General features: G+C 35.8%; 1 protein-coding gene across 6 annotated transcripts in view; it reads right to left on the bottom strand.

The window, feature by feature from the left end:
• The window catches only part of LOC105232812 (putative uncharacterized protein DDB_G0286901), a 118,873-nt gene that overhangs the window by 36,925 nt on the left and 53,959 nt on the right, over positions 1–27,989 (bottom strand). For 5 of the 6 annotated variants that reach the window (XM_049458073.1, XM_049458072.1, XM_049458075.1 and 2 more), the window contains one exon: positions 25,506–25,577. The exons of the other annotated variant lie outside the window; for it this stretch is intronic. The gene's annotated coding sequence lies outside the window, so the exon portion shown is untranslated. The remainder of the gene's footprint in view (positions 1–25,505; positions 25,578–27,989) is intronic. 6 annotated transcript variants of the gene reach the window in all.

Below are 27,989 nucleotides of genomic sequence, written 5' to 3'. Positions count from 1 at the left end.
TAGTTTCCAGATATTTCTCCATACTACTATTTAGTGCATGTTTATTACTTTTTCGACTACCATATGCATGCTGTTTGATTTAGAATAGAAACCACATTGGACAAAAAAAATCTCTCATTTAGTAAGCACGATCGATGAGCTATAGAATTTTAACTGATCAGAAGTATATACATATATAAAAACTTTACATTATCATGAGATAAGTATAAAAGAAATATTGTGCTGACTATTCTACATCCATTTGGTGAAGATTTCGGTACAGAGTATACTCGGGGATACTAAATAGGAGCACCGTTTGTTTACAAAAACTCTACTATTGTATTTTAGAATTTATTTTTTTCGCTTGAATGGCTTAGTCTTGTTCTGGTTAACCCGTTTTTTAATCCAAAATTAATATATTTATTAAAAAAAAGCTACACTAAAAGCCAACACTGAAAACAAATTAAGATTTTAAATGCAAACAAGCGCCCAACAACCGCCATAATAATAATAAATGAGCAAAAATAAGAAATAAAAATAATAAAAACAATAATAACGCTTATTATGATATTCTTTGACAGCTGCAACAAAAGCACTAAAACGCTTCAGCGCTTTTCTCTGCCGCACATAAAGCCCATTTGCCCTTTCTCTGTTGGCCTTTGTGCGGACTTTTCGACCTCTTTTTGTCATACTGACATTGCCTTTCAACTTTATTAAAGGGTTTTGCGTGCCTTTTTTTCATCGCGGCGCTGAAACATTTATTGGCCTCTACACTGTTGCAAGTTGGCATGTTGTTGGCAAAAGCAAAATGCAAAAGAAGAAGAAGACGAAGCAAAAATTCAATAGCGGAAACAGAAACTCAGGCACGCGTGAAAACCGAAAAAATATTAAAAGCATAAAAGGCATAATATGCGCAGGCTGCTCGTTTCCCAGCGCTACTTTAAGTCATTTTGCAGAAATTTCATAAAAATATTCTCCTTGGTTCGGGCATCAATGCTTAACCGCAACATTACACATTTGCTGCCGATCGTTTTTTAAATATGAAAATTCCACGCAACGCGAAAGCCATAAACACACGCTTCATCCACAATATTGTTGCTGTAATCGCATGCAGATATTTCCATTGTGCGCGAAAAAGGTTCTTTAAAGGAATTTAATATGCAACTTTTATTTAATTGTCTCGTGGAAAGCACTGCAAAAACAAGAATATGTATGTACTGAACGAAAATTAATTGAACCGTTATTGGCGTGGTATGGCCTGCGCATGCTCCACTGCAAGGCAAGAAGGAACCACGTCCTGGTACTTTGGTTGTTAATTGCATATGAACACAGGCAGTAATTACATTTTCGATGTGAATGTGTTGGCTGGACGATTGAGTGCTTTCATATCCAACTGTTCATATGATATTTGTATATGCATATATATAAAAATAGTGTCCGTCTGCGCAATAATAAAATAATAATATTTTTTGGTCCATCAGCTGTTATACATAAAAGAGTTGTGGCAATCATTGGTTGGATGACGTGGAAAATTCAGCGTGCAAACGGCATGGTTTGCTCATCCGTCACGTAACTCATACGCCCGGTGGTCCGCTTTGACGTTTTGTGGTAGAGCTCTTTGTTATGCATGTTGTTATTTTTCGTCGAAAAATTTTCTCAAGCTTTATTTTAATGGACATAATTGCTTATTTTAATATAAATATCTTTGAAGCTTTTCAAACATCTTTTTTAGAGTGCAAAAATGGTGTAACAATTTCTTAGTTTTTTATTAAACTTTGAAATTTTGTCTTGGGTAAAAAAAGGGAGTGGGAAATTAAGGATCAGATCTTCGCATTTTTCACATTAGACCGCAAGTTTAAGCTCGAGTTTCAATTGGCTTTGAGTTTAAAGTAGTAGTAAAAAGAAGGGAAGTGTCTTCAGCATATTCGTGCTTCAAAATATACATGAATTGTCTGTGAAAAATTTAATGGACCGAATTAAAATCTGCATTCTTTGCTGAAACAGAATGAAATCGAACCATTTCTAACGCGAATGGTAATAAGAGACGAAAAGTGGATCAAATACGACAATAATATGCGAAAAGATCATGGTCCAAACGTGGTGAAGTCCAACAAATGATCGCCCATCCAGGATTGACGCTTTGAAAGGTCGTGCTGAGTGTTTGGTGGGATTGGAAAGAAATCATCCACTATGAGCTGCTCTAGCCTGTCGAACGATTATCCTACATTTTACTGTCGATATTTGATGAGATTGAAGGAAGCAATCGAAAAAAACAGGCAGATTTGATCAACAGAAAGGGTTTCGTCTTCCATTAGGACAACACTAGACCACACACATCTTTGATGTGAGAGCTTGGCTGGGAAGTTTTGATGCATCCACCATATAGCATTGACCTTGCACCATCGGATTACTATTTGTTTCGGCCAATACAGAACTCTCTTAACAGAGTAAAGTTGGCTTCAAGAGAATCTTGTGAAAGTTACTTGTCGCAGTTTTTCGCCGAGAAATCAGAAAAGTTTTGCACTGATGGAATAATGTCTGCAGCGAAAAAATAGCAAAAAGTGGTCGACGAAAATTGTACATATTTGGTTCACTAATGTTCATTATAAATATAAAAAATAAGTTGAATGTTGATTAGAAATATTCGACTACCAATATTTCCATAATATAATTTCAAATACTGCCACTTTCTTGAAAAAAAAAATATACTTGAGTTCTACTTTTTGCTCATTACGAATGATCATTAGGAAGCTGAAACGAAAACTTTCTGAAATGTTCTTTTCATACACTCTTTATATTCAATGTATATGTGTCTCAAACGCACTCTTAATATATAAATGCTCCACTCTGGCGCTCATTTAAATGCTATTGAGAGCATACTTCATCGACACGCACATTCATAATTAAACGCAAAAGCACCAGCCAGAGCCCGTATGTACAGTTGTCAATAAATAATTGCGCCGAGTTAACAAAGTATTTAATAAATAATTACATGAAATGAACGTAGCCCACAAGCAGTCAACACACACAAAATCAAACGTTCACCGTTGTTGTTGATAACTGTTAAATTACAACTCCACCTGCAGCAGCGCATTAACGTCGTCATGTGAAAATGAGTTTAACGAAAAAGTGCGCCGTAATTGTCAGTCTGTTGACGCAAATTACCGCAATTACTGCGCTCATAACAAATGCTTAACTCTTCGCGTGCAATTGTGGGGCTTTTGCTTTTCAATGGCATTTATAAGGATCATAAATACGGGCTTCTGCAAATTGTTTGGCGAACTTAAGCATATGACTTCATGAGCTGATGAATTGCTTTTATATATGAATTTCAAGTATCTGCGCGCATATACTTCTGTAATTTATTATGTGATTGTCACATGTATTGTTTCACTGAAAAGGTGGTTGTTTGTAGCACCAGATTTTAGGAGAAAGATCCTGTAACCAAATTGATCATATTGTGATAGACCAAATGCATTTTCCGCGGCCTAAGAAACGTTGAAAATTTGGCCATTGAGCATCGCCCACTAGCTTCTTCAATTAACATGAAGTTTACTCCTAACTGTAGGCAACACTTTTAATTTAACAATGGACTATTAACATTTATCAGCAAATTCAATATGCTGAGAGATTTTCCATCTGCTATTTGAGTTGCTTTACCTGTTTTGTGTCCTATTTAGCAAATAGGGCGTTAATTTCGACGAAAAAAACTTCTCTCTTATTGCACAGAGAATCGGGTTCGCCCGAATCGGTATAATTTTGGTACAAGACAATGCGAAAGTAATCGAATAATGCAATATCATATTGTCATTTATGAAAAAAATGTTAATCAATTTCTCTTTAAGGTAAATACTGGCTGTGAAATTTTGGAAAAAAAATAATTTTTTAAATTTTTTGAAAAATTTTGAAAAAATAATATTAAATAATTTTTGAAAATTTCGATAGACTGTACCTTTAAAAATATTATACCAAAATATATTTATATGAATATCCAAATAGTTTTTGAATTAAAATTTTTTTAAATGTAGCCAAATGTGTCAATCAGATCCATCTGTTGATCTTCAAATGAGTTTTTCTCGTAACTAATTTTGTCAAATTCGCTGGAGTCGAAAAAAATTCCGACTAGTATCTTATGTTTCCTTTATATTTCGTAAATACTTCTCCATGCAATGGCCGATTAGTTTTCTGATCTGATCAAAAATGGATGGTAGGCCAAAAACTACCAAAATTTTGGGCAATAGTATTAAAATTTTTTAACGCCACTATTTTACCAATAATATGAATAATAAGGAACAATGGAGAGAATGTTTTTAGGCTCGGCATTCAAGGAGAAAGGCACGAATCACTTGATTGCGCGCAACATTTTAAAATATTTTATTCTTCTCCCTAGAAAAGTTATTATGTGTCCCTACGATATGCATAAAAAAAAGTTTTTAAACAATTTTTCAAAAATCACCATTCACACTTGTATGCTCCTTAATTCCTTTTTAATCTCAATATTCGTTACATTGTTAATACAAAGTATTTCCATTCGCAAACATGCGCTTGTAAATATTTTGGCAATCAAAGACCCGTCAAATACAATTTTGCATTTTCGCAAACAAGGAGATTCAAATACAAATGTGAAAACTACCGATACACATATAGTTAGTTGAATGTAGTTATGCATTTTTTCATTAACCGAAATCACCAGTAATTGCAGTTTAAAAAACTATAAACCATTTAAGGTAAACAAATTCCCTTTGTATGTGCATTCACTCAGCATTTTTTGCTGCCAGCACAATTCATTTCCTTCTACAAGTGCTCGTTCGCTTTGTGGGGTGCACCATTGCGTTTGAGTGTTTTTTAATCAACTTGCCAGTGGAGCGTGCGGCACAGCTGCGCCAGTAAAGTTAATTGTTATCCACTACTATCATCGTTATGAGTGTTTACTCTTCCTTCCTTTTCAACTTTTTTTCGAGTTTTTTAGCATGGAAAATGTGGTAATTTTTATATGAGCTGCTCAGTATTGCCAGTGTTGTTGTTGTTATACTTATTGTTTAACCGCTATTATGTCTGTTTGTTTGTGTGTGGCGAAGAATGCTTACGAACTATAATTACAACTCAGTGAATGGTTGTAGTTGTTATTGTCTGTCATTGTGAGCGACTGCAGTGGCAACATCAATATTAACGTTTTTCATGCCTTGCTAAGCTCTTCAGCATATATTCAAGAAGAGCAACAACAAGAAATATAATATCTCTAGATATTTGTGTGTAACTGTGCTGCAAAGAGAGCTTCTGTTTATTGCTGTTTGCTGCGCTATTTAAAGCAAATGGTTTAGCGGCGCTCCAAATGGTTACATGGACACACACACATATAAAAACATATACATTCATAGCTGCTTTGCAAACAAGCAGTTATATTATACAAGTTTTTTCGTCTTTTTTTCCTCTTCACTTGTTTACTTGCTTCCTTCTCATGCTCAGTGCTTTGTGGTTGTTGGCGTAATGAGTCGCCACTAGTTATAGGCTGCCATCGAATGCCCCTTGACTTGCACACCCCCGTCGCTGCTTTGCTTTGGTAATGTACTTTTTATATGCATTTTGTTTTTCTGTTTTTGTTTCTGTTTTGCCTCTAGTTTCATTGACTAATGGCTTGGCGACCAATGACAGCTGCTGTGGCCGCGAGGTTTTCGTTAGCGCACAGCCGCTTCCGGCACTGAGAGATGAAGTGAAAAAATATAATCACGCGCGACATGCAGATATTTGTCTAAAGGCTATGAAAAGACGCGCTTGTTCGACATGAAAACGAACCGAACTGCGGGGCTGAACTGCAATGAAAAGCTTTACAACATTAAATCTGGCATTAATGCCGTCGGCCATCAGCGCTGCTCACAGTCTTTAGTGCACATTCACTCGCTGTCAATGTCTGTCGTGGAGACTCATTAAAATTAATGATTTTACGATTTCGAGCACGCTAAAAATTAATGCAATGTACAGCATGTGTAAATATTCACGAGTAGATATATTATGGGTTTGTAAGTAAACACCCAGTTAGCAAGATCACGAAATGATTTGAAATTTTGTTAGTGGAAAATGAGTGAAAATAAATTTATAATGTATCTCATAACAGATATTTTGCTTACGGCGATATTATCAAATGCTTGACCCTAAAACTATAACTAAATAAAAGCTTTAAGGTTTGAAAATAATATGCCATGAATACATTTGATTGATAAATGTGTGCAAAGTTCAAACAGACTATATAATTGCGGAATCGTTCAACAGATAGTTCGCAAAGAGCCTTAGTTCTCTTTCTCATATCGTACAAAGGTTATAGTATCAACATCGTTTTCACTAGATAGACTAACTAGATTAACTGCCGATGTTGAAATGACAACGGGAGGTCAATGTAAATGCTTCTTTGTCGGAGCGTATCTGTTTTAACACATAATTTCCTAAAGATCCAGCGATGCTTAGTTTTAGTGGTTCTATGATCATTCCGCAACAAACCTGAGCTATTAACTTGTACCTCCGATAGCTTAGTGATTGCAGTTTCCAAATAATTACTTCAACTAAACTCTTCTTAGTACATGGTCCAAAAGCTCCATTCATATGTCTTCACTTATGAAAAACACAGGTTTTATTTGTCAATGTGTAACACGAAACACAAAGAAATTAAAAAATAAAAAAATCTTGAAAAATTTGCGGTTAATAAAGTGGGGCTCTAAAAAAATTGGAGATAACAATCCTTCTAGCAATCTGAAGCTGAAAATAAAAATTTTTGTAGCACTTTTTTGACTGATTGAAGTTTTTAAAAATAGTAAAACTCGAAAGTAGGGGATATGGATAGTTCCAAACATAGCCATGTTCAAAGAAAAAATTTTAGGTAAATAGTGCGGGAGATCATCAGATATCGTGGGTATCGTTTCAAGAAAGACAATTTCGAAAAAAAGCATTTAAAATTCTAGTTCCGGCTGAACCAGTTTGAATGCCAGATCAGCAAAATACCGAAATATTTCTCCGAAAATAATTTTACGCATGAAATGTCATCTTGTAGACGTGTTCATAAAGAATTAAGCTTCTATAAAAAAAGTATAAAAAGGAAAAAAATTATTTTTAAAAAGAGCAACTTGAAGAGCGATAAAGATAACTTAAATAATATATTTTATTTTTGTGTTCGCTGGGTACAACCAAATACACTCATTCACACATCTCACCCACCATTATATACATATACACACTTTCACGTTATGCATTCGTTCCAACATGATTTTATGCACAAATATACACATGATTCCATAATACCCATAAGCAAGGCGAATTCAAGCAATTTGCAATGGTTGCTGTTGTTATTGTTGCACTTTTCCACACTGTGAGCGTAAATAATCGAAGGATCATTAAAATACAAATTTCGAGTAAATAATTGTACACATACAGATGTAATTATACTTGCTTATATTTGTGCGAAATTTGATTACTGAAATCTAGCTATTATTACAACAACTCGTCTCCACTTTCCATGGCAAATAAATTGCTTTACTTGTTGCTCGGATACACTTGCGTTTGAGCGCAAGTTTCAATGTATTAATTACTTTTATTTGCATTGCTTTTCATATTATATTCGCCTAAGTATATCTAGCTGAGTAGTTACTGAGCAGCATAATGTTAACAAAAGCAGCACTTGGCATATTAATAAACACACTTAACGCAGCAATGTATCACTGTCTTTAAGGCACTCCATGCTTCAATAGTGCACACTTGATGCACTTCCCTTAATTATTTTTTGATTACAGTTTTGCAACATAAATTCACAAATGCATGCAATTTATGTGTGATTACATAATATTCGCACTTGCCGATGCTTGTTCTGTATTTATGTTAAATATTTATGTGTTTACAGATATGCATTTTATTGCTGATTCCCCATTGTTTGCTTATTTATTTGACTTGCCACATATAAAAAATTTAATTCGTATAAATGACTTGACTCATGTAAAGAATTATTGATATTGTTGCTCCTCTTGCTTGGGCGGTTTTTTTATGACTTATTTATTTGCAACTATTGGATTGTGAATCGTATCGAAAATGGTCCATTAATTCGTTAGTAAGCAATAAAATATTGACTTTTTAAGCAGGTTTTTTTTCCATTAAAAGTCTTTTCATTTCTTCTGGTCTGCCGGCAAGATTTCTCGAGAACTACTCAAGCCAATCTTCATGAAATTTTATACAGTTCTTTTCATTCTTAAAGAACTGGATGAAGGATTTATTTCGATTACAACATTTTGAAAAAAAAATTTCACGAAATTTTCACTAAAATTTATTTTTTTTTGTAAAATTTTCTGCCAAAATCCAATTTTCAGTTTTTTTCCTTCGTATTTTTTCACTTTAGATGATGCTTACAAAGTTATCCTGCCAACACGTGCGCATATTTTTTCCGAGGGGTCACCGGAAACGGAGTCGCAATGGGCAAGTTTAAAATATTTTTTTTTTAATTTCATAATTTCTTTGTTAATAGTGCATGTTTGTAAGAAAATAAATTCTAATAAAATATATCATGATTTATATGAGAAAAAATTTTGCAAAAATGCTGTTTTTTACCCGAGCAGACCCATGTAACCCCTTAAGTCTCTTTTAAAGTATAGCCTATCCAACACAAACATGGAACACTCTATGTAATATGAATACACCACACCTAGGAACAAATTGGAAACCATAATTGTTGTCTACAATACCAAGCACCAACCCACTCAACAAAAAACGATGTACAACAAAATACATCACGTAATCTACATTCCGTTTCACACATTCGATCGGCATTGTACCGCAACTCTTTTTCATCTGACGATGGATTTGATACCGATCTAGACACATCCTTTTGGCACACTTCGATCACTCAGCGGTCCGGTTTGCGACTTACATCCACTCCGCTTCTTACGCCGCCTATTGTCTTCCAAATATAAATTTATATTTTTTAGAATTACCCTATATACTAAATGTTAAATAAAAATATTGTACATAGTAAATATGTTAGCATTTTTATTAAACAATCGTTAAAGTGGTCAGTACTTTTGTATTCGGCAGCAAATTATTCAATCGCCAACATCAGTTCAAATTGTGCTTAGATAGCTCTAGTCTTTTAAATATAATATAAAATTCAACTCACGATCCTCGAGGAGGATGAACAAAAGCAAATCCATAAATATGGCCGAGAACAGGACTTGGATGAAATTTCCACCGGACTGGACTAATTGAACTGCACACGCAAACCGTATCGATAAAATATTTTAATCAATTTTGGTACAACCTTTTTCCCGTTCGTGTGAAGTTTGATATCCAAATGTCACACACTGTTGGCCGCGAAAAGTTTATATGACGATTTGTACTATGAAAAGAAGTTTAACAAAGAGTATCTTGAATTTCGTCTTTCCATTAGAATCGCGGCTACAGAATTATAGACAATATTACACAGGTGTTTTAGAGAGTCTTTGAGTCACACAAAGCATTCAATGAAGGTCATGAAGTCATCAAAATCTTGCCTCATGCGAATCGGCCAACCATTCATTGGAAAAGTTAAATGAACAGTGCTTGAAAAATAAAGTGTTGACATCAGAGAAATAGCAGAGAACCTCAACTCTTATAGATCGACTCAACACGTTTTGGCTAATATGTTGGATATGAAACATGTCTATGCTGAAGACCTTAATTTTTAGAATAAGCGTTGTGGAGTACAATTGCGAAAAAGAGATGCGTGACAAACAAAATAGATCCCTAACACCCTCCTACATTCTTGAAACGCTTCATTGCTAGTAACAAGAGTGGGTTTATGAACATGACGTCAAAACTATCCAATAATCTAGCAAATGGAAAAACCACCTCAAAGTTGGTTAAAAATCAGTGTGATATTTATCGTTTTCTTTGACTACTTACCACACCATGAACTCGGTCACATGTTCCCTAGCAAATACGACTTGGCGATTTTGTTTTTGCACCTAAGAGCAGCTAAAATTGAATTTTTTAGACCTTTGGCTTCAGAAGTGACATGATCACTAACTTTCGTTTTAGATGTTAAATTACCAAAAAGCCCCCGTAGTCCCACGCCCACGTCCACGTTTGTGGAAGTTATTGAGATAACGAAAAAAGTTTACTTAATAAATATTCCCCCGGGAAACAACATGTTTCTCTGTGGATTTCAGTGAACTTCATCACTTTAGGAAACCACTTTAAAATTTAAAAATACACACAAACAATATTTTTAGCTTTACCGTGAGTTTTTTTGATATTTGCGCTTTCCGCTTCAGCCAATATATGTATTTGACTGCCTTCTTGACTACGACTTTTTCTACGATTTATTTATTTACATTTGAATACTCAAATATTTCAAGTATGTTTGGTAACCGAAGAAAGAAAAGCAAACAAAAATAGTCGACGCAATAAATCGCCAACAGAAACTGCACTCATGAGCGACCGAGAGTCAACTATAATCGTTGTCGGCGTTATGCATTGAGGATAACAAGGATTTGTATTTTGTCGATTTACATCTCGGTCGTGGCTCACAAATTTGTAAAACATATCTTTTCGCTCGTGCATGTATTTTGTGTGTGTGTTCAGCTTACCTTAAATTTATCTTCCGCACATTTTTATTTCACTTCATATTTGACCCTTGTTCGCCCCGCTCCCTTCTAAATCACTAAGCGTAAACCCGTATTAAATAGAAATTGAAATGTATTTTATGCTTATTTTGGCTGCAAATGGCCAACTGTGTGCGGAGTTTGCTTTTGCCTTTTTATTATCTCCTTTTTGTGCTTGTTGTGCTTGCCTCTGCGAATGCCTGCCTGCCAATTTCGGTTGCGGTGCGCTGGCTCTGATAGAATTCTTTTGCCGATTTCACATTTCTTCGTCACTTTTTCCTCTCTCGTGGCTTTTAAGTCATGTGTAGCGACCATAAAGCATAGTCGCATAGTTCCGTTATGCCAATATTGAAATATGTATGCTTGCGTGCGAGCACGACATTCATGTGTGTGAGGGCTCAAGTGTGTGCGAGTTTGTATGCGTGCGCTTAGGGAAGAGCACGCCTTAAAGCATGCAATGTTTTTTTGTGTTTCGTGAATTTTGTTGGATTTTTCAGTGTTGTGTTGGGAAAATATTAAAGTGCTTTGTATTTGTGTGATATAAGATTAATTCTATGTGAAAAAAAGGTTAAATAGTAAGAAATATTTATTATTATATTTAAATTTAACATTAATTATATGTCTTTTTTCATTAAAATATATAATGAAAATATTTTTAGTTAAAATTTGCTTTGCTCCTTTAAATTTGCTTTAAGTGTTGAACCTTTTTTGGTCTTCAAATAAATTTAGATCTATTTGAATGCTGTCGATATTATTATTTATCGATAAGCAGGCAGCGATAAAATGCTAAACAATTACGTAAATAAGGTGAAACGCAAGCTTCGAAAAATATTCGACTAAGATTTGCCTCGTTGCTATTGTAGAGCTCCTGCGGTCTCAATAACTGCTTGTCTTCTCTCTTTCGCCATCTTTGCTGAAATATTTTTGTGCGAAAAACATAAAAAGTTACGCAGTGGAACGAAAGAAGGACGAAAACACTCACGCGTAAACATATCTACATGCGCGAAAAATCAAAGTGTTCGCGGCGGATGCAGAAAATTTATGTTCGACTTTAAGTGGCTTAAGAAAACATAAAAAATATTTCAAGTACTTGAACAAAACAGCTCCATACAAGCTGATTTTAAAGGCACTACACAAGTTTATATAGATATCTAAGAGTTCACGGTTTTGTGAGTGTAAGCATTCGAAAATCTTTTCAGATATACCATACATATAATATTTACTCTTGCTCCATTTGCTGGCAGCTAAATTTTGACTTTTCAGATTTTGTGTACACGAGTATGTATGTGCTTTAAGCCCTTAAAGTCCACGAAGGCTTATTTGCCATTATAAGTTGAAAGTAAAAATAAAACTGAATAGAAATTTGTTCGGCTTTAAGTAAGGCTTTATGTCACACAAATGCCCGGCGGTTGACAGACGATCTCACAGGATTTGTATTGTATCGGGGTATATAAAATACGGTTTTAAGGTAAATACCCTTAGGCTTATGTAGTACTGCCAATATGTATACATAAACATTTGTAGGACGAATTTTTTATCACGTGTGGTAATAAATTCAGTCTAAATCAAAGAGCTCTTGAAAACCTCGACGACTGTAGTATCAGTTTCTGGGTGTGTACTGGAAGCTACATCAGCTTTAAAGAGTACAGAGAACAACTTTTAAGTATTTTTTTACGAGTATAACTTGTATACGCCGGTATTTAGTTAAGAGTAATAGGATCTATAGTTTTCGTAATACTTGGAAGAGCAAAGGAATCAGGGTCTAATTTAAAGGTAATTTGACGAATTGTTCATAACGGTTTTTCATATTTTAATTTTTAAAATTTTTTTTGTGACTTTTAAAGGATGGGCAATGATAAAAATATGTTTAAACTAAGGTGCTATTTTAGTCTAGAAATTTGTACAAAAAAACTAAATGTTCTAGACATTGAAAAATATTTCCGAAAAAGGATTTTTCAAAATTCGAAAAGACTTTTTCGACTACCAAATACAATATATATTTTTTAAACAGATTTTCAAAAATTCTAGTAAAATGAATTAAAGCTGATCAGCGACTAACGTTAAATCTTTGATATATACACTTTAGTTTATAATGTATTTACTTTAATGTTAATTTTTGAAATGAAAGACTGTAAAACCACAGTCTTCCTTTAAATTTTCAATCATTACAACATAATCACATCATTAGTAAACTTCGTATTTTAGAAAAATTTTTCAGACTTCATAAACACATTCTTTTCTGCCGATGATTAATCATTTGCAAGAACATATTGAAATTTGACAGAACTGTGCGCAATTTATCATCATCAGTGGAAGCTATTATTAGCGAGTCCCAAGTCGAAAATACAAAAAAGAACGAAGAGATTAAAAAGTGCAAAAAATTTAGATGAATATATATTTAAAGGAGCAAAACCGCAAGCCACCGCAAAAGGTATGTGCACAATTCTTGCGGTTTACTTTTCAGAGCGCAAGCAGAATTTGGGTCAATAGAAGGCATTTTGGAGTCTCTACACACACACACACAAACATATTTGCAGTTATTGTTATCAACTTTTTGAACTTTGCGAACAGGATACTTGAGCGTAAGCAAAACATAAACAAACAGTTAACCTTTTAATCTATAAAACTGTTACTTGCCCTCGAGAGCGAAATCATTTTTTGGGTTAAGATTTTTCGGTTAAGCAGGGTGAAAGCGTTTTGAGTGATTTTTGTGCTACATTTTTGACTCGTTGCTCCAGTTAAGCGAAGTAAGTAATACAGCCAATAAAGAAAAATATTGCCTACTTGTAGGCGCTGCGCCACTTTGTTTTCAATTAAGTGAGAAATAGGAGCGCTAATGTGATTATACCGTTATGCAATGAAAATGCGAAATTAGCTAAAGACTTTAGCAGCTTTTTACCAAAACTCAATTATAAATAGTTTGTTAATTGAATTTTTTTATTTAAATTTTTGTATTTTTTATTTTCTATGCTCCATTGCATTCCCTTAATGGCCGTGTGTTGGAATTTTTGCAAATTGCCATCAATTTCAATTATCTAACTGTTGAAAGTGGACACCTGCTCCCTCTTTGCACCTGCTTGCTGTTGTTGTTGTTGTTGTTTTTCATTGCAATTTCACTGTTTTTACCTTGCATTGTTTTGCTCTTGCCGCCTTCAACTTTTTGGACTTTATTGGCGTTCAATAATTGACCCACATTGTAGGCTGTGTGCCGCCAAACGAGTTCGCTGGCCCTTTGTTCGCTGAAAATTTTTAATTGTTGCTGCGTTTTGTTACATTCCAACTTTTTTGGTTTTTAAATTTTTCCGAACTTTTCTTTGTGTATTAGCAGCTTTTTTGGCAAGTGCCATGGCAACGACACAATAACGGCTTTTTGACATTCGGCACCAATTAAAGTCACTGTGCCTGACAGGTGAGCACGCGCCAGCTATCGTACATGTATATATCAATGTATGTGTGGATATTGGTACATCTCGGGGCAAATATACGCATACGATTATATACAAATTCAGTATGAGAAGCAAAATTGAAAGAGGGGAGAGAGTTAAAAAATTCTGAACAAATAGATTGAGCATTAAAACGCATTTAAAATTGACATACACAGACATATACATACAACCTTAGCCTGTTACCAAAAAGGCAGTCACGTCAACAGGCAATCAATATGTAATGCATCTGTATGTGTTTGCTCCAGTGCATGTTCACTTTCAGGTTGTACTTTGGCCTCCGACTGATTCTCAAGGTGCACCAACAAGCAGACAGATAAGCCGACAGCCAACAACCAAAAGGACAGCCGTCAAGGTGCTTTGTGTCATTTGGTGGGCGAGACATGTGTTCAAGGCAGTCTGTGTACGCGAAATGGCGTGTGGTTCAAATATGTCTGTGTGTTTGAGCCAGAAGTCGCGCAACACGGCCGAAAGGCCGGCAATCAAACGCCGAGGGTCGCGTGAGTACAAGGCTTTGCCGAACCTGCAATCGCCAGCAGTATTCGACCCATTGGCCTGGTGTTAATTCCAAAAACGCGACATTACTAATACAAATAAGCAGAGTTGAGACAAAAATGGACAAGGAAAAAGTGCTTAATTACACTGTTTTCACTTAATGTTCTCGGTGTTTATCTTTTCAGTAGTCCCTACCAGTTAACGGTGGCGTGAATATTTCTTTTGTCCTTTTTCGGTTGACACTTTCGGTTGACCTTTTGGTGAGCGCTTAATTACAGCTTTTTTGATTTTATTTTATTTTATTTTTTTTTTGTAATGTGCCAATGTGCAAAGTATTTGAAGATCCGTCCTTCTTCAGTGCTTATTAGGAAATTAACGATGTTCTAAAATGCTAATATTTTGTCAGCACGCATAATGAATTTAAAACTGTTGAATATCCTCAAAATATACTTTTTTTAATACGGCAAAAGAAGATCAAGAAAGAATGTCAAAAGGTTAAATAGGGTGTATTACTATTTAATTTGGTATTCAAATTTCTTGGAGTCCAATTTTTAAAATTTAAATACCTTGTGTAATATATAGTAAGTTTGCCAAGAACGTACAATATCCATATACAAATGATCCGCGAGAAGAGCTGAATAGATTTTGTTCGCGCCTGTCTGTGTGCTTCGATCTAAAATTTTGCATACATGTTTTTCTCCCAAGAAGAAGCTATGACATTTGACGAGATATCTCCTCAAAATTCGGTATGGGTTATTGTAAAGCATTGCTACCATACCATACAAGTTGAACGATTGGAATCAACTGCATGTCTCTTTTAATTGTGAACGGTATTATAGCTTCGGTGCAACTATGATAAATTTTTTCTTGCTTTTATTATATTGTTGTTATACTGCATGTCCTGAAGTACGATAAAATTGTCAGCTGTTTTCACTACTTGGTCTGTAGCAGTAGTTAAGGTTAGACGTGTTTTATTTTTGCGAATGCACCTTCTTACATTTCATTGCTTGTTCGACAACTATTGGCCAAAAAATAAACTGAAAGAAAGCCCGTGTTATTTTTTGCTATTTTCAAAAATAACTAGAACTATAAAGGGCTCCACAAGATGGATGATTATAAGTAGAAAAGTTTGCGAAGTGTTTCCACGATTGGAAAAGCGCTGGTGTTAGTGCCTAATATCGAATGGGAACCATTTTGAAATCGACAACGTTAATGTGGACGATTGAATAAATATTAAAAAAAAGTTTATTTTACTTACTGCAATATCTGGGCGCTTATTGGGACAATATATGGAAAATACACACAAGTCGATTTTTTTTTTTATTTTTATAATGGGGGAAGCATCGAAAGCCGAAGTCCGGAACTTTAATCCGCGAAACCTAAACTACTCCCAACTCAAGACCCTCCCACGGAACCACCGATTAGGTATTACTTCGTGGTACGATGAGACTACGTCTCCTCGCCAATATATGTGTGGAATTGATCCATGTGAGGTGTTGAGATCCCCTGCTTTCTCTCTCTTGCCAACATGACAATTTTCAGGCACTGTATCTTTAATCGTTTCGATGTTAGCTTCAGTACATGAGGTTTATGCGCGATTTGCATGAGGCAAGTTTTCGTTGACTTTACGACTTTTACTGGCTGCTTCTTTGTACCATTCAAAGGCTCGTTTGTACTTTGACCTCAAAAGTGCTTTCTACTGTAAGCTTTCTTAACTTCTTCAGAGTAGTAAAGAGAGTAAATTATATAAGTATTTCGCTTAAATGAGTTATCCAAAACAAGTTTTCATTACAAAATACAAAATTAACAAATAATTATACATATGCGGACTCAGTTTCGTTATCAAGAACCTAGAGAATGAACACTTTTATTTATTTATTTCCAGTAGACACGCAGACATATGCACATTTTTCTATTTCTGCACATATGTCGATCATGCTCATTTCGGCATACGAATGCGATTTCCAATCAAAAGAGCTCACTTTAATCAATTGCCTTTGTGTAATTTTTCTCTCAATGATTACTCGCCCCTCTACGTCGTGCTTTGCATTACATTGCATTTCATTTCGCATAAAATCGACCTCAATGTGCCACTTGACTTTGTCAGCTTTGTCAATTCAGGCGCCACTTCAAACGCTTAAGAGCCGTTCAGCAAATCCAACCATTCATCCACCCACTAACCACACTCAATCAGCAGTCAGCAGTCTCGCTCGGCATTACGAACGACAACAAGTACAGCAACTACAACAACTACAAGCGAATGCAATAACTTTCCATATGCGAGTATGTAGCGACGCGTATTAGCTTTGAGTAGCACTTCTTCCGCATTCCGATCAAAGCGAAGCAATAAAACTGCTATCGGTACTAAATATGTGTGTGTGAGGGAGTGTGTGTGTGTGGTTGCCCGCCACTTCATTTTCTTTCTTCTAATGAAAAGCCAAGCATTTGACACACATGTGTGTAGCTATGCAAAAATGTATGTGTATGTGTGTGTGCGAGTTGAAGTGCTCCTCATACACCATCGTCGTCGCGCAGCTTTTCAAACTCGTCGCACATATACAGGCGCACATGCACACACACATTTGGAAAGTACTTGAGAGTCCACGTTCAATTTGCCTTCGAGTGGCTTTTGTAATAGCAGCGAAAGCCTTTTAATACGAATTAGCGTGTGCCGGAATGTGTTGATTAAGTTTCACGTGTAGTTGTGTGTGTGTCTGCAATGGCTTGATAACTTGTAAGCGTTTAATTTACTCAAATATGCTCACCTTCGCATTTAATAAACTCTCAATATTTCGCATCATTTTTCTTTTTTACCACTCATTCCTCTCCCACCTGCAAGCACACCTATTTGCGCACACGTACACATACATACATATAAAAACACAGAGTGTGAATACATTGTAAAGGGTTAAGTGAGTGCTGACATCGAGGGCATATGAATAACCTCATCATGAGCGAAGTTAGACTGTGCTGAAGTGAAAATAAATGCGAGTTGCCGAAGTTGTGTTGTTGCGGGAGCTCCAGTCGCCACCTCGAAGGCAACGCAATAATGTCATTTGCCTTAGAAAGTGAAAAGGAAGTAACTGGCTGTTGGAGTTGAAACTTGGAAACGTTCAATCTTCATTTGTCGTGCCGAAGCAGTCTGTTGTTGGCATCAATTCGTTGACAAAAGTTTCGCCATACACCATGTATGCTTGTATTGGTAGCACAGCACCGTTATACAATATCGCTCATACACACACACGTGCATGCGCTTAAACACTTTTAAAGGGTTTCTGTAATGACTGCAGCTACCAAGTTGAAAGCCGTTTCCTGTCTGAAGCCCAATCAGTCATTTAGTGTGCTTTTAGGGGTTATGCTATGCAAATTGAGGCGAAAAAGCAAATTGAAAATGCTAAAAATTGCTTGTTTGCTTTACGGGTGAGGAATAAAATTATATAAATATATTTTATTTAACTATTAGATTTATTTAAACATGTTTGAAATACTTTTTTTAGTTTTCAAAATATATGTTTTTCTAAAAGAGTTAAATTTATGTTCTAAAAATTTTGGAAACAAGTTTTTGAAATTTTGCAAATTAAAAGAAAATTCAATATTTTTAAACTGTTGCACGTTTTGAACTTATTTAATATTTTAGATAACATAGATATGTTACATCGCTCCAGATTTATGTATCTAGATTTATGAGGAAACATGAAAAATACTAAATCAATTTTTGATTTTGGAACCGACCTAAATAATTCTAGTACGGCATCTCCGCACACTTCTTATATAAACATACAGGGTAGGCCATTTAAAGTTGACCCATTTGTTTCTAAAAAAAAAGAACAAAAGAAAACAATGTTTTTTGTTCATTTCAAAAATAATTTATTTTGGTCCAAGGGGATTTGTTTCAGCTAATATTTAAAAATTAGATCGCGTAAATGGGCACCTTTAGCTTTGACAGCTAAATGCACTCTTTTTTCGACATTTTCCATGACTTTGGCCAATGTTTCGGATGATATGGCGGCTGTTTCACGTCGAATGTTGGCTTTCAGTTGAGCTAAGGTCTTTGGCTTATTAGCGTATACCTTGGATTTCAAATAACCCCACAAATAAAAGTCTGGTGGCGTCAAATCTGGTGATCTCGGTGGCCAGTCAACATCACCATTTTTCGATATCAATCGCCCGGGGAAAAATGGTCGCAATAAATTGATTGTTGGTCGAGCTGTATGGCATGTAGCCCCGTCCTGTTGAAACCAGAAGTTATCCATGTCATTTTCGCGAATAATGGGTATCACAAAATCCGGGTGCGAGAGATGTCTAATTCCTGAGAGCGGCGATAACTCGATGTCGATGGAGTCTCCTCAATACTGGCTCGTACAGCTTCGATATTTTCATCAGAACGTCTTGTGCGTTGTCTGGATGCATGACTGGCATTACTGAGATTACCGGTGTTCACAAATTTTGCGTATAAAGACTTAATTGTGTTATTAACTGGAGCAATTTTCATTTTATTTTTTTTTGCGAAACGCACGTTGAGTTAACTAATTGAAAAGTTATTTTGAATATAAAGCTGAACTATTTCAGCGCGTTCTTTTGGAGTGTACTGTTCCATGGTATAAATTGTCTTCTAATGACGCTTCTAACGCGGTATGACATTAGCCGATTTGTCAGCGCTGTTAAAAGTTACAGCGTTGCCAGATGGGTCAACTTTAAATGGCCTACCCTGTATATTGGATAGTCAAAAATGTCTTTTTGTATTTTGTCAATAGATGTCCAGTGCTACCAACCACATTGTGTCACACCATATAGTGTTGGAAAGGTGAAATTTTAAGCTTCATTTACCAAGAAAAATTTGATTCGGTGAAGTTGAAAAAAGTTCCAGCTGTTCAAAATGAGTGAAAATAATGAAGAAATTCGCTATATTTTGAAATTTTTGTATACAAAAGGAAAGAATGCCACGCAGGCCACCAATGAAATTTGTGAGGTGTCCTCTGGAATGTTCAGTTGTATTCCCAGCATGTGCTCTGATGACCACACCACAAAAATAAAGAACTACAGGAACATTTAATTAGCAAAAAAAAAAAGAATTACTCCAATAAGAAAGAATTATAACACAAGTCCGCATGCGTCAGAAGGCATGTTAATGCAGTAATGCATCACAAGTGCTGCCGATTGTTTGAACATACTCGTATGGTTCGCTCGATTCGCTGAAGCACAACGCTTGGCGAATCGAAAACAACTATTCCACAATAAACGACTGCATTGGAATTTCGCTACATTAGGGCCCAGGATCCAATTGCCATGGAATAACCCATCGCTTCGTTGGAACTTTTTGACAACTTTTGCTTGTTCTTCCTAAGCAAACTTGCGCATACGAAAATTTCTGTTGTATTTAGGTCAGTCAGCATACATATTGTATTATGCATACACTAAGCCATAGTTAATAGGAAGGCATATAGAGAAGGTAGGAAGATGGAATAGAAAACTTCCAAATTCTAGAAATCTTTGGTTGCAGCTGAGTAGCAGCTTAAAAAGAGCCTAAAGTAAAATCGATTGATATCTGAGTTGCTCTTCAACATCTACTCGTGACTTAATTCCATCATGGCAAATGACTTGCCTTAATCTATTGTAGGACACGCTGTATAAGTCGAACATTATGCACTGAACTTTAATTTGAGCAAGCAGCAGTTTTTGAGCTAGATAAGTATATATGTATATGTGACTCCGCAGAAACGTTTTGTCCATGATTTATATATAGACTGATTGATTGTGTGCAAAGATCAGCCAATTTTAAGAACTCCTCAAGCTTCGTTCTGGACGTAATGGCTTAAGATATAATGTCCCAACTGACTAATGTCTCCCATTAACCCACACATACACACACCACTATATTGATCAATCGTCTCCTGCTGCCAACCAGTAGTTTCCTCCATAAAACTACCATTACAGACGATTTTATCGATTTGCCACCACCAGCCGCATGGCAAGTGCGTGCTTGTGTGGGTGCCTGTGCGTGTGACCGCCATCTTAACCAGTCAATCGCCCGCTATTCCGGAGGCAGACGTGTCGCGCCTTCGTTATTGCGTTTGAATAATTGATTGATTGTCAATTTATTTATGATGGTGTGTGTGTGCGAGCAAAACGCGTGTTTCTGTGTGGCTTAGTGTGCATGTGAGTGTGTGTTTGCGCGTGTATTGTAATGCATGTGAATTATTCACTGCCATATGAAGTACTTGAGGCAAGCGATTTCACTTTGACGAATGTGCCTGCGTGACAGACAGCCAGGGAGCGCAAAAGCACCTACACGCATACACATACACTCATATATTTATATTTATAGGCTCACAAATGCTCCTTACGCGCTTCTGTGTAGACGCAGCCAGAGCCAAAGTTATGAATGCGCAATCATGAAATACTTTTTTTGTGCTGAAATTATTGATGAATACAACAACAAATATATATTTTTGTATGTGCGCGCAATTTAGTTGCCAATATGCATATTTATCTGATTGCCAACGCTGCCAGGTCTATTCATCGCGCCAATACATGTCCGTGGTTGTGTGTTTATTTCTGTGGACTTTTATCGCGGCGCAGAAAATGATTTGTGAATGATGTATGGAATTCGATTACTCAGTGCGATTCGGTGGCTGTGCGTTGATGGCACCGTCAATGCAAAAAATATTACGGGATCAATTTAAATGCCGAAAAAGCGCAAAGTTTTGGTATTTGCTTTTTATTACTTCTTCTTGTTGTTGCTTTTTGCTTGGCTCGTGAAATTATTGCGGCTTTGGGTTTTAAATCTCTGCTTACATATTTCCTTTTTTCCAGAGAGCATTCCTTTGCAAGGATTAGCAGAAACAATTTTAATTAATTTGCTCAAAGGACTTTTTTCGTACTTTTTTGTTGTTATTATTGCTGCTGTAAGGTCGCTGTGGAATGCATATTATTTTTTAGTGTCTCTGGAATTTTTTGGTGATTTTGTAATAATTAATAAATATTTTACTTGGCAAATTAAATGCGGATTTATTTCGGCCATTAGTTAATTGGAATTTTTAACAAGGAGAAACATTTTTACGGATTTAAAATTTAAGAAAAATCTTTCTCAGCTGAAACTTTATTCAGATAAAAGCATACTTTAGTTTATTGAATGTATGCATATTAATCCAATTCAGCAAGTTTCTTTAAGTGCTTGCCGCAACAAATTTGATGTGGTTTTCATTGTGAAAAGCAAAACGTGAGAAGGAAGGAGAATTTATTTTTAAACAGAAAATTATGTATAAAAGTACTAAATTGTAACTAATTGGCGAAGTAGTGAATTAAAAAAAAAAAAGCAAAAAATATATGTAATAGCTTAAGGTCTTTGTTTATAATTCGGTCAGCTGGTGCCGCGCTTGGTAAGTATAATTCTACATGGAATTTCAATGTTGACGTTGTCTTAGGTATTTGCGTTAGTTAAAGCATAACTAGATGCTGCAACTCACAACCCTCAGTAACTCATAATCTTTACATTTATGAACATTGACGCTCAACCCAAAAGGAGGCACCTCTCTCTATATATAATCTGTTCGATTTGTTTTCGCATTGTAAATTCGGCCGGCCGGGTCCCGAGATAGGAAATTTAACCAATTAGTGGTGCGGTGCCACGCCCGTCGACAAATTTTCAATCCGGTTCCCATAAAGCTCTATCACACCATCTCGGATGTAAAATTTTATATCTTCGTCATATTTACTTGTTGATTTATCGAAATTTTCGTAGTTTTCAAAAGTACCGTTTTAACGATGCCGGTAAGGATGCTTGAGGGATTTATCCTGAGTGAATTTGGCTTTTAGAGTAGTTTAGGAGATAAATGCATTAAACCTATTAAATGGCCGGGCCACGGGTAATTATTAATATTTAATAAATTGTTTAACTTTGGCCCAAGAGCAGTATTCAAATTATATAATACTAAATCAATAATGTTTTATTTAATGGCTACCCTTTGAAACAAAGTTGCTTTGAAAGAAAAAATGGAAAAAACTCTAGAAACAGCAAACTTGGTTAAAGTTATTATTATGTGATGAGAAAGGAGCAAAAATGTTCCGCAAATAAATGCACGATAAGGCACGAATTTAGTGTATTTGTGCGTAGAGCTGCAGGGTGCACCACGACGTATGAGTGACACTGAAATACCGCGTGTTTGTGGTAGCAGCGTTGGGTGGAAAATAAAAGTGTCAACGCGGCGAAATGAAATTAGAAGCCATATGGCGAAATCGTAGATATCCAGAAGCAAGATTAAGCTGGAGGTTACAAAATGGTACAAGCCAATATGAAAGCACGCTAGATGTGGCTCCACATTTCTATTTCTACACAACACACCGGCAGAAAGCCGAGCAAACCATAGTGGTGTGTTAAATGTTTACTCAAAGCACGAAAGGATAAGCGAAACTCAATTACGAAATATCACAGCATCACAAATAAATAAATTAGGCGGATAGAAATCTGTAAAAATATGCAGTTGTGTGGAAATTACGAGGCGGCCGCACACCGCGAGCCAAGCATGCGCCACATATATTTTTATTTTCCACTTTGCTGGCATTCGAGTGTCTTGCTTTTGTTTTGTCAAATAGCAGCATTGCGCTCAAGCGGAGCAAAACAAATAGAAATACCGTAACGAAAATGTTTACCAACAGATGTTGCAGCGGAGATAGCGAGAAACGGAAAAAAGATTGAGCCATAAACACACATGGCTACACGCCTGGACAGACAGACAGTCACATATGCACACACGCAAATTCCATGTAAATAGTAGCCGTGGCATGTTGCGGCGCTGTTTAAAAATAGAAACGAATGACTGAGTTGAAATGATGTAAGTAAACAAGCAAACAAGCGCGACCATAAAAATAAGCACAAAAGCAACAACAACAGCAGCAACATTGCGCAAATAAACAAACAAGTGCACAGACGAAGGGGCAAACAAAAAACGCAGGCATTTGCATATGCACGCATGTGCATGTGTGTGTGTCTGTGTGTGTAATGGGAAAAGCTGAGAGAAGGGACGGAAAGGCGACAAAAAACGGACAGCAGCGCCCAAAGTCAGCTGGACTCATGCAAGCGTGAGTTGCAATTTTTTCTGTGCCCCTGCCAATCTAATGGCCCGCAGCCAGCAAATAACAGTAAAATGCACTGCGAAGCATAAAAGCGTGAAACGAGCGCGCGCAGCAAAAGAAGAACTGTTATGAAAACAAATTTTTTCCCTCCAAATAACTGCAGTCGGTATGCAGATGTGGTTTGTTGTGTGCGCTCGCTATGATTTAGCGTCTAGAAATGTGAGGTTAAGGCTTTAATTATATTCATATAAATGGTCAAGGTGGTGCACAATCATTTGGGGTTTATAGCTCTATTTGTACTGGGCTTGTTGCATATTTTTGGGGGGAAATGAAGGGCGAGTTTGGGCTTATTATGCTTAAATCACGTTGGATATAACAGTTGCAGGGGTTTTATTTCGATATAAGTAATGCAGATTATTAGATTAAAATAATAGAAAGTTAATTTTTGGTTCGCTTTTTGCTGATTTCAAACCAGCGATCTGCTTTTAGCATTAGCTCTTTTTGTTTGGCTGTCTGTAGTAGCATCTGAGCAGGTCAACTCTAATCAAGCTGCTACTAAAAGCGAATGGACACTTGGTATTTTGTATTATTTCTATGATATTGAGTTAAAATATGGAGATATTTTAATTTTGTTTGAAGATACGATCTAGCTATCAGATACCGTTTAGCATATACCTATACGTAAGAACTTTGCTTGCTTTGGGCCATCGATGTTCATCCATTATTTATTTACTCGGCCAAATTGTTAGTCAAGCAAAAGTTCTGTAAATATATTAATTAATATGTCATGGTTAAAATGGGGCTGAGTCGGGTCATCTTAGTTAAACAATTTTCTATGGTTGGCCGAATTCTGCTTCATGCTCCAGTTTTTATTGAAGCGAAATTTGTTAGCTAACAAATCGTCGCATTGTTTCGTTTATTTGTCGCATGTCCGATGTCACATTACAGCTTTTTTGTTACTGTTTTTTTTACTCTACTGCCAGGTGTAGTCCACACTGCTTATTACGGCATCAACAACAACTGAATACTTTTTCTGAAAAGTGAGTGCCCAGCCCTGATTTAAACTCCAAACTTCTGACCAACGTGCTCAGCCAAGATACTTTCATGTGTGAAGGATATTTTCTTACTCGCTATTTCTTCAGAGAAAAATATGTAAAACAGATTGTCTGCCAATCAATCTCTAAATTTTTGAATTATGTAAATTATATTGCTTTTATTTTACTAAATATAATAACAAACGATAATCGACCGCGAATCCTTGTCAAATATTTTTTTAATTTTTTTTTTGCATATTTGATTTTTTTTATCTGAACAGCGGTGTGTTAGCCATGTTTGTCTAGGCAATTAACTTTTGAGAAATTTATCTGAAATTTGCACTTTTCTCCCCAAGAAGCTGCTGTCGGAAGCGTATATATGAGGCCACTATCTAAGATATTGGGGCCTTCTTCGAAGAAATTGTTTAGATCGGATCACTTTTTTATATAGCTGTTATATACCGATCGAAGCAAAGATACTTTTAAACTTCTTTATGCTATAAAAAATGCACTTGTAAAGGGTATTATAGCTTCTCCACAACCGAAGTTGAAGTTTTTTCTTATTTTCCTAAAACTTTTCATGTACTTCAGTTATTAAACGCTAAGGCTATTTATTTTAATTAAATGAGAAAATTATAAAACGCTTTATTTTTATAAAGGCATTTTGAATTAATTAATATTAAAATTTTTCTGCATTAATGGCTTGCCCCACGCATTTTAATCAGTTTATATAAAATCCGTTGTTTTTTGCAATAGCTCCATATAACGGTTTTGGTAACACAAACGGGCAAATAAGTAAGTAAGCCTTTATATAATTCAGCCTGCATGAAATATAATTAAATAAATAGTTTTTTGCTGGTGTCGACACTTACGTTGTAGTTTGTCCGTTAGTCGGTGTCCTCGTGATGAAGTTTGCATGGGAATAGTCGACTGAACACTCAGCGCTGAAAAAATTAGAGAGATATAAGAAGAGGTGAGTGAGTATGTAATTATATGGAGATATGGAATGCCGACAATTTATGATTAAAATAGAAATTGAAATTGAAACAGTTCGTGTTTAACTTACTATGCAACAGAGATAATTCAAATATTTCCGCACATTTCTGCAATGCATTTAATTTATGCAACAGTATTTATGCATGCATGTGTGTGTGTTTGTGGATACACCCACTTGCTGTGTGCTGGTGCGCAATCTTCTAAGCCCACTAATGAGTTTTTATGTAACATTTAATGGCACAACATGGGCGAGGATAATAAAATTCATTTCAAAAGTTGTAATCTCATTCATTACCTTTGCATTGTGACAGTCAAAGGATGTGGCAAAGTTGAATTTAAGTCGGTGCACCGGTGTGTGCGTGTGTGTATAAGTGTAAGCAAAATGATATATGAGTCTTTCTTTACAAAGTGCGGGGGTGGAATATTATCTCGATGGCGGATAGGGTAGGATAGGGTAGTCACAACACATTTGCATACAATTTTAAACCTTTTGTTGGCGGCAAATGTGTACGTGTGTGTGTGGAATAGCACACGCATGTATTAGCAAAATGGAATTAAGGCAAATTAACTCGGTGCCTTGCTCAGTTGGATTAAATTGAATGGAGTGCCCTAATTTCGGTATGAAATCATTTTGCAGAAAGTTACAACAAATTTACATATTTTTAATGAAATTGAGAGCGAATTGTCTACAGTAGCTGTCTATCGCATTAGCATGTAGGTATTATTGTTGAAAATACATTTTTAATCTCGTTTTTATGCAAATGAAGGCTTTATCTGCAAAATATCAGAATAATTTAATTCATTTACAAAGAGCTCAGCAAATTATATCAGTAACAAACTGAAGGAGAATGGACTACAAGTAAATTAAAACTTTGTCATTAAAGAGAATAAGGTTTTATTAAACATAGGTTTCTTATAAATCAAGTCTGCTTAAGCTGCTTTAAATCCGTTTCTAGTATGGTTTCTGAATGGATCTAAAGTTTAACTAACCATAATACTATCAACTCAAACAAAGCAAAACAAGGTTTGTTATTAGATTATTTTATATCTGGTGAAAATAATAAAAAAATATTTTTCTAATAGATGGTTTTAGAAATCTGCATCTTACACTTTAAGTACAATTGTGGTATAATACGAGTATGGCGTAAGAAAATTAAGATTTGATATTGAGAAATATTTTCAGAGAGTTTTGTGACTGTTAGGTTCAGTACGGTTTGAAACCGAAACCAAGTGACCAAGTGAATTCGAGAACAGTGTTTTCGGTGCTGGCACTTCAGTAGTTAATAATGCACAATTTTTGTTTCATCGATTCCGTTCTAAAAAATTTCGAAGATATACCACTGTCTGGAAGACTAATTGTCGAAATAACGATGAAATATTAGAAATCGTCTCTCCATTACCTGGGAGGTAAAAACGGCATAGAAAACTATTTTATAACATTTAAATCAGATTAGAGCTTGAAACTACCGACTCATCGACTGAGTTTCAATATGCAAATCGCAGACGAAGCGCCCGCTACAAAATCAATACTTTTCAGAAACAGATAGTTTCCGGTACTAAAAAGTGGGGTACTTATGATAATGTTACGTTAACGGTGGAGTTGAGCCCCTATAAAGGGTCAGGAAAGTTTTTTTCTATGAGTTTTGTGGAATCGACGAGAAGCCACGGGCGGCTCAACTAAACTATTATTTCTGAATAGCCAGAAAAACTTATATAGAGTCAATGCAGTATGCGACGGTGCATTATCATGGTGCAAAAACCAAGAGTTTTCGGCCCATAGTTCCGGCCTCGCTTTACGAATATCTTCGCGCAAAGGACGCATAACATTTACGTAGTACTTTTTGACAGTTTGGCTGGTCGGAACGTATTCGGACTGCACCACAACTCGATAACTGTCAATGTTAACTTGATTTTTGACATAGTTTTTTCGGTTACAGCTCATCTTTGCTACGATATTCGGTAGATTAATCACCCGTTACCGGGTTGTTAGCACAGATCCAAGTCTCATAGCCAATAAGAATCAAGTATTATTTTTCGAAAAAATAAGTGCTTTTGGATTGGTTCCACTTTTTTAGGCTCAAATGATCTTTCAAAATAGTTTTCATTTACCTTTCCGATATTCCAACGATGAAGTAAAATCTCTGACTGTTAATCGTCGGTTCTCGGGTATCAACTACTTTATTTTACTGATCATCTGTTGATGGCCGTCCAGGACGCGGTTCGTCGTCAACGCGTTCTCGACCATCTTTGAATAATCGAAACCATTTGTTCGCGACAAAAAAAAAATACCACCGAAAATCTTTTCCAACATTCTGAACTTTTTGGTCCAGAAATTTGATTCCGTACACAAAATATAATGT

The sequence above is a fragment of the Bactrocera dorsalis genome, chromosome 5 (genome assembly GCF_023373825.1).
Source record: "Bactrocera dorsalis isolate Fly_Bdor chromosome 5, ASM2337382v1, whole genome shotgun sequence".
NCBI classification, from domain to species: Eukaryota; Metazoa; Arthropoda; class Insecta; order Diptera; family Tephritidae; genus Bactrocera; species Bactrocera dorsalis.
This window is presented reverse-complemented; position numbering and strand designations above follow the sequence as displayed.